The following is a 7,837-nucleotide window of genomic DNA, read 5'->3' as shown; positions in this document are numbered from 1 at the left end:
ACCTTCATGCATGCAGTAGGGAGAAAACCACTATTTGAAAGAAATGCTACAGTCCCTGGAACCACATGGTTGGACCTCCCCTGAGCCCTGCCTGACCCAGCTACATTGTCATCTTGCACAGCCATCTTTGCAGGGTTAGGACAGTGCAGGGAGAGGCCAGATCAGGTCTCTTTGTCCATTGGGATTTAGGTAGAGCAGGGAGTTCTACCCAAGTCAGGGATTAATTTCATACTGTGTATATATATGTATTTGTATGTGTATGTGTATGTGTATGTGTATGTGTGTACATACATGTATACATAGAAAAGTATGTATATTTGTGTGTATGTGCAGGTCTGTGTACATATATATAACCAAAGTACATCTTCTATCTGTTTCATTTAAAACCAAGTTTCTCCCATCACATGGTGGAAGAGCAGGAAAAGTACCTACTAAAGGACCTACTAGAAGTGAATGCCTTAGCCAACACCTGACAGTGCAGTTTTCTTTGAGCTTATTAAGGCACAAGGTAGTCTACTTGGATTTATGAGCTGACCCCAGAGAACTAAAGGAAACACTGGCTCATGCTCTCCCTCTTCAACTGGTGGTTGCAGTGGTAGTTCCCAGGTTTTGTCACTTCTGGAAATGCTTTTGTGGTCCTCACTCATAATGAATGAGACCGTATTTTCAAATCATGGCTCCATAAATATTTTTCTTTCTGCTTGTGAAAATGCAGGTTCCTGGGTCTCCCCTGCTTTTACATTTTCCCTGTGTGGTGTCCGTCACAGCCTCTCTCCAGCACATACAAATCTTCTCCTCAAAGAATTATTTTCTTTTTGACCTTGCAAAGATTTTCCGTGTCACATACATTAATAAGTTTGGTACTTTTTACAGAGTCTCATTATAATTTCTGCTTCTTATAGTAGAGGCACGATGAGTAGAAAGGCTGAATTAGCAACACAGAGACCAGAGTGAAAAAAGAAAGAAACACTGCTTCTCTTCCAATTTGCACAGTTACCTTCCCTTATTTTTGCTGTGATTTCCCCACCTACCATATGGACAGTCAGGAAATCAACACGTTAGGTTCCTAAAGTCTCTGTTATAAAACACATACTGCTGTTTCCCAAGATTAAAGCCGTAACGATTATGCCTGCATTAGTAATGAAATGTGAGTCCCTGGACCTGTGAGCTCTAGAGAGCTCCAGAGAGAAGGTTCAAGCCCTGAAAAAATTGCTTTATTGTGAGCCCAAGCTCTCCTTCATTTCATTTGGAAGTGTGGGAATGCTCAGAGCAGAGAATGTAGTCACCTCCTCTGCTGACCAAAAATCTTGCTTCTCTGAGTTAAACTGTAGATACCCTTATTATGTGCAGCCAGATTACAGCAAAGAGTAGCTAGATACACATGGGTCAAGAGTTTGATCTCTTGAGCTCTTGCTTCAGCTAGTAGCTCAGACAAACTTACAGACACAGTGTGCTGGCTTTGGTCTGGTGTGGCAAAAAATATTATTTATGATAAAATTATTTACCATCTAGAGCCACTTGCTTCTTAAGCATCATTTTGATATGAATGGCATCAGCAAGCTAAATCCCCCAAATAAAACATCCCAAAGTCATGGGATTCCTGTGGGGACTATCCAGCTTTACTGGGTGCCAGGAATATGCAAGAAAGCTTTGATTTGTTTAACCTCCTTAGTTGCAAATCTTTCTTGGAAGCAAGCAGAAAATTCTCCAGCAACAAGGGAACATGTTTTAACATCAACCTGGATCTCAAGATAAACAGCACACTCCTTCAAATATAGATCAGAAACAGCTTACACAACACAGAGACATGCTAGAGCTTTTAGTCATTACAATGCTATTTTCCATTTAAATAGCATCTACATCCCCAAGTTCTTCATAAGCAGAGCTAGCTACAGAAATCACTTCGTTGTTATTCAAATGCAACCATCCTCAGTGGATAAAAGTGCATAGTAACGTTCAACTCATGATACTCAATATTACTTTTTGTGTCTACAGCATATCTTATAAATAAAATCACTTTTTCTCTCCTTAAAAAATTTAAATTTTTATAAATAATTCAGTGAAATGTTACACTATCTTGATTTTTTCTCCCATTTGCTAATAATATTTTAAATTTTGCACATCAATTATTCATTACAGAAAATACTTCATTATTTACTATCTTGGACAAGTATAATACTTTTTATTATTGTTGTTAGCACAAATATTGCTACAAACAGCGAAAACACACTGCTGGTGGATCTTTCTTGGCATGTAAATTCAGCATTGGTTTCTGAAGATGTAAACCACAGAATCACATAAAATGTTTGGAAAACTGGACACAAAACATGGAATTTGTTTAATTTGACTTCAGAATCAGAGCTAGAAATGCTAGCTTTCCTTTGAAGCTAAAGAAGAGAAATAGGCATTTTTAAGACCATGATTCATCTAAGCAATTTCAGATGTCTGCTCTCAGAGAACAAACATTGGGCCTGGGAGCCCTAAATGAGGAGCAGAGATGTGTGTCTGCTTAATCACTCGAAACCCACCCTAAAAGTATGGCTATATTCACAGTCAAGTGACCCAACTCTGACGACCCACCAGTGTTGTCACGTGCTCTGTACTGCACAGCCTTTGGATGCAACAGCTCAGGGTGAAAACTCTTCACTCCAGCTCTCTACAACTACCTGAAAGTGGGTTGTAGCATGGAGGGTGTTGGTCTCTTCTCCCAGGTAATAAGGGAAGGGATGAGAAGAAATGGCCTCAAGTTGCGTAAGGGGATGTTTAGATTGGTATTAGGAAAAAAAGGAAAGGGTCGTCAGGTGTTGGAACAGGCTGCCCAGGGAAGTGGTTGAATCACCATCCCTGGAGGAGTTTAAAAGACATATAGATGAGGCTCTTAGGGACATGGTTTAGTGCCAGAGTTAGGTTAATGGTTGAACTCGATGATCTTGAGGGTCTTTTCCAACAAGAGTGATTCTATGATTCTATGATTTTATATTCTATTATGTTAGCTCAAAACCCCATAAAAGCAATTTTCTTCTCCAGCCTGTAAACTTGAGCCCTGAGACACTAGGATATGTCACATTGTCCTTTAAGGCAGTAATTTCCAGCCAATGAGCAAGGCAGACATCTGGGACAGTCATGTGTTAAATCACAGCAGTTCAATCTGCCAGAGCTTGTCTGCAGGAATACTAAATCACTGGCATAATTTCCAGAGGTACCTGTTGTTGTTTTTTGGTTGTTTTTTTTTTCTTTAGAAAGCTGCTGTGAAATCTCTAAGCAGAGTGAAGAAGTTCTCCCTTGGAGAAATTAATAATATTGTCCAGTTCTTGTATCTTTAATTTCCTTTCCTCAAATCAAGTCTCTCCTCTAGAAGCTTTCCTCCTCTTACAGTAGTTCTGAGTGTGCAGTGTTTTCACATTTTCCCTTCCTCTCACCCTCACAGAAACTTCCCTTTGCAAACATCCTATCAGCATAGTTGGGGACCAGAGAGACTATTGTTCCCATAGGCAGGTTGGCAGTTTTGCTTAACAAGAGAGTCTCTAAATCAAAGATGACAAAACCTGAATCATAAAATCATAGAATCATAGAATAATTTTTATTAGAAAAGACCTTTAAGATTATTGAGTCCAACGATTAACAATCTCAACCTGCAGTTGCTGGAGGATGATGTTTGATCTCAACAGCAAATAATGGCTTTTGTCAGAGAGGAGAGCAACAATAGTCCAGTTTCACCATTTGGTGTCAAAAGTCTCTCAGTGAAGACCTGCATAAGTGTCTTTGTATGCTTCAAAATAAACATTGACATTGTTTTCTGAACTGGCTTTAAAACTTGTGTACTACAGTCCATGCAAAAAGAATCTGAAACCTGAAAGTTCTTTTTTTCAATTTCTTGTGATTCAAAGCCTTTCTTGGGATTTTTTTTTTATCCTGTCTCATGGTCTGTAATCATGGTTTGTCAACACTACCAGGTTACTAGTGTAGTGAAATGATCTCATGTGACAAAGTACACACCAGTAAGCAGAGGGTAGGTGTAGAGACAGCAAAAACCTCAACCTAATCCTTGAGAGCTGTGGTAGTTTTATTTTTTTCACCACAGTCTACCAGAATTTGGCTAACTGTAAGGTAGTCTTGTCAAATACCAAATTTAAGTGAAACCCAAGTCCAGGCATAAAGCAGATTTCAATTTCTCTCTCCTCCACTTTTCTAACTTCTCATTGTTAGTTCTGGCAAATCTTTTTGGTTCCCAAACTTTCCAGTGTGAAATAGCCATCTTTGAAGAAAGCGAAATAATTTCCACAAAGACATTAATTTTGTCAGAAAAACAATTTTCATTTTAAAAAAGAAAAAAGAAAAAAAAGTTTTTATAGTTTTCCATCAATCCCAGTTATTAGACTAGCATGGAGTAAACCCAAATATATCACAAGCAAATTCAGCATCACATTGTTTAGCCAAGTCAGCCCTGCTAAGCAGCAGTCACAGTGTCAGGTCCCATTCAGAGCATATTTCCCACTATGCAGACTGCCAACAAACCCATCACCTTCCCAGGCCCAAAGGCCTGCAGTGGATCTTACCAAACCAAGCCAACTTCCATACGTCCCCCTAGTTGATCTCCGTTTCTGCTGCCTATCAGCACCAGGACACAACAATAAAAACAGCCAAAGAGTGTCAGAAAGGCAGATGGGAGGGTGATAAAAGGTTCATAGACTGGAGGTATCTAATTAAGAGGCTCCTCTGCTCTGGTGCTTCTCTTCCCCTTTTTCACTGGGGTTAGATGTTCACTGCTCATGTAGCACATTGCGTTGTAATAAAGTCTTCCACCCACACTCACAGGCTGTTTTCCAGACCTTGTTGAAGCTTACCTCTAATTTTCCTGACGTGACATATCTTTCACACTTCTGCCTGTGATGGGAACAGCCAGCATGCTCCAGCTATTCTCAGAACCATAGCCACAGAGGGCTTTACTATGGGGAAAATTACCAACACCTTATCACTACTGCAAAATGCAATTTGTGGGTTTGCACAAAAAGTAGCCCATGATCCCTTAAACAGTTGTCCTTAACTGGGACTTCTTTTGGCTTCTGAAAATGGCCTGCAGAAAGCTACACTGCCGGCTCAATTGCTTGGGCTATAAGGGCAGAGAGAGAAAATGTTCCTGGACCTTGCATCTGGTTCTGTTCCCTCCAGCAACCTGCTGATATATCAGGTGTTCTCATTTTATTTTGGCAAAGATTATTAGCAAATTACTAAGGTGGGTGAACTTACTAGACTCTCCTGAACAACATATTTGTGTCTCTGCCTTGCTCCTGAAAAATGGCATGGGGTGCTTGGGGTGCTATGGAGAAGGCGGCTTGTAGAATAGCCTAAGTCAAGGCCAAATGTTCTCATCTGAATGTTCCCAACATTATCTTTGGTCCTAAGAAGTCCACAAACCTGGTATGAGGCAGATTAGCTGCTCAGATCAGGAGCTATCCATATTTTCTGTCTTGAAAATACAAAGTTGAGACTGCAATGAGCAGCAATCTACTACAGTGATGTGCCTTTGTAGGTCCTTCCTTTGTTGTCTTCAAGCACAGCTTGGCTTTTGTTTTGCATAAGGCTGGAAGTCCTCTGAAACAGCTAACAGATGCTGATTCACAATGCTGATATTGTAGAAATAAGAGTTTCCCTTCCTAAAGGATTATGATCTGAGCACAGTGACAAGTATACAAGCTTGTCCTAGTTACCACCCATCCAGCTTGGCCATTTGTCTGAATATCTGATGTTGTGGCAGAAGGGAAACCATTTCTGAAAACCAATGTACAGAGTGCAAGGCAGACCTGAAGCTGAAGCATTCTGGCCAAAGTGTGTGGCAGGACCACCTAAACCTCCCCTTCTCCCAGCTGTGGAAACATCCCTGGTGCACGACAGTCTCCATCTGATCTCTTCTGAGACTTATATGTGTCGACCACTCTGTACCACATCCCAGAGTTGTCCCTTGTGTCCTAGACATGGGACTACAGAGTCTTCCTGGGACTCCAACTGCCTTTTGGCTGGTGGTGGAGAGTGAAAGTTCTGCACCCATGTCTTGCACTGGCAGGGGTGAAGGGAAGCAGTAGGAGTCAGACCATGTGCTCCTGTGTCCTCCTAGCCTGCGCACCCCGTCAGGCTGCTTGCCGGTGCCAGTTCTCCACACACCCTCCCTCTTCAGGAACAGACTTGGAAGCTGCCTGCAGCTGCAGACCACAAAAAAAGAGTTCCCCAAATCATTCTCCATCTTGGACTTCTTAGGACCAAAGATAATGTTGGGAACATTCAGATGGGAACATTTGGCCTTGACTTAGGCTATTCTACAAGCTGTCTTCTCCATTGCACCCAGGTAATATTTTCTTATCTCCTCTCTTCATGACACTGTTGGGGCAGGCATCTGAAAGTTTAGCAACCTCCTCACTCAGCTTACTTTTTCTTCTGACAACTAAGTTTGCTAGAGATATATACTGGCAAAGAGAATTACCTGCTGAAATGTCCCAAAGATAGGCCTTTTTATTTGGTACACTTTAAGAGACATCTAGGAAAAAAAAAAAAAAACCCAAAACAAAACACTAATACCTGATTTCATAGACAGTGGCAAAAACATATTTCTTTCCAAGCTGCTGCAAGCATGAAAAACCTAGGTATCTCTCATCCTTTTACAATGGGACATTAGCAAGCAGGGACATTTTCTGCACAGAATGAGTCATCTCAGCTCAAAGACTTCAACAAATGTCAAATGAGCTTCCATTCCCCCCAAATACGTGGCAGAGCATCTGTGGTACCTTGCTACCACGGCTGCTCATAGTGGGTGAGAGGGCAGTGCTTCAGGGCCAAAACTGAAAAGCATTTACTTCCAGCAAAAAAGCAGTGTCAGGTTCAGGGTGAAATTTCTGGCCCTATCTACACCAACAGCCTGTGTGAACCTGCTTGTGGAAACAAGCTGATGTTACTTGTTAGCATTGTTTTAGAGGAAACTTTTCACTGAAGTCTTGGAAAGCCCTGGCCAAAAAAATTCATTCCTGAGTCACTGTCGTTATTCAGGATGCCATGTTTCATATATATGCCTTGCTGTAAATCTGTAGTGACACTGAAAGTACAAGTAGCAAAACCAGAATTATCTCACTCATTAATTAGGGGCTAGCCTGGGATATTTGGGCATGAGTGATCTTTGACAGGTAGTCAGTGATGAAAGGAACAAAGATCCTGGAATAAACCCAAAATATCTTCATACACATCTCAGGCTACAGGCAGCTGGAACTCACCTTCTGCAACTGCTAAAAGCAAGCATCTCTCTGCAAGATAATAAGGTACAAATAATAAGCAACGGATGTGCCTATGGGCAGTGCCCTTTAGAACATTTCAGCTTACATTGTGATGGAGTCAGCAGAAAAGGGAACAGTAGTGTTTATACGGAGTTTGAGGATGATCTTCAAGCAGCCAGCGACTCACAAAGGTCCATCTGAAAAGTGGACATATTTTTTGAAACGTATTTGGAGATAGCTATACCCTGGTTTAATATTTGAAACAATATTTAGTCAGTCATGTTCTGTAACCCTGCCACGTTCCCTGTCCTCAGCCAGAGTTACACTACTATTAATATTCTTCCTTTAATACTTCTCTTGCAATTACCATAACTAGTTGGTATACTATTTTTTTTCTCTTAATGCATAAAATGTGAAAAAATATGCCTTATTTTCACTGTTAATAAACCCTAGCACTATCATGGGGATTGCTACATTAGCCTTCAAAGAAACACAGGGCCATTGTCACTACCAATAATCATTTGTTCGTTGTGACCAGAGTAAAAGAGTTATTTAGTCAGCAGCTATTGCGAGAAAAGTGC

This window comes from Patagioenas fasciata, chromosome 1 (genome assembly GCF_037038585.1).
Source record: "Patagioenas fasciata isolate bPatFas1 chromosome 1, bPatFas1.hap1, whole genome shotgun sequence".
NCBI classification, from domain to species: domain Eukaryota; kingdom Metazoa; phylum Chordata; class Aves; order Columbiformes; family Columbidae; genus Patagioenas; species Patagioenas fasciata.
Note: the sequence above shows the minus strand (reverse complement) of the source record.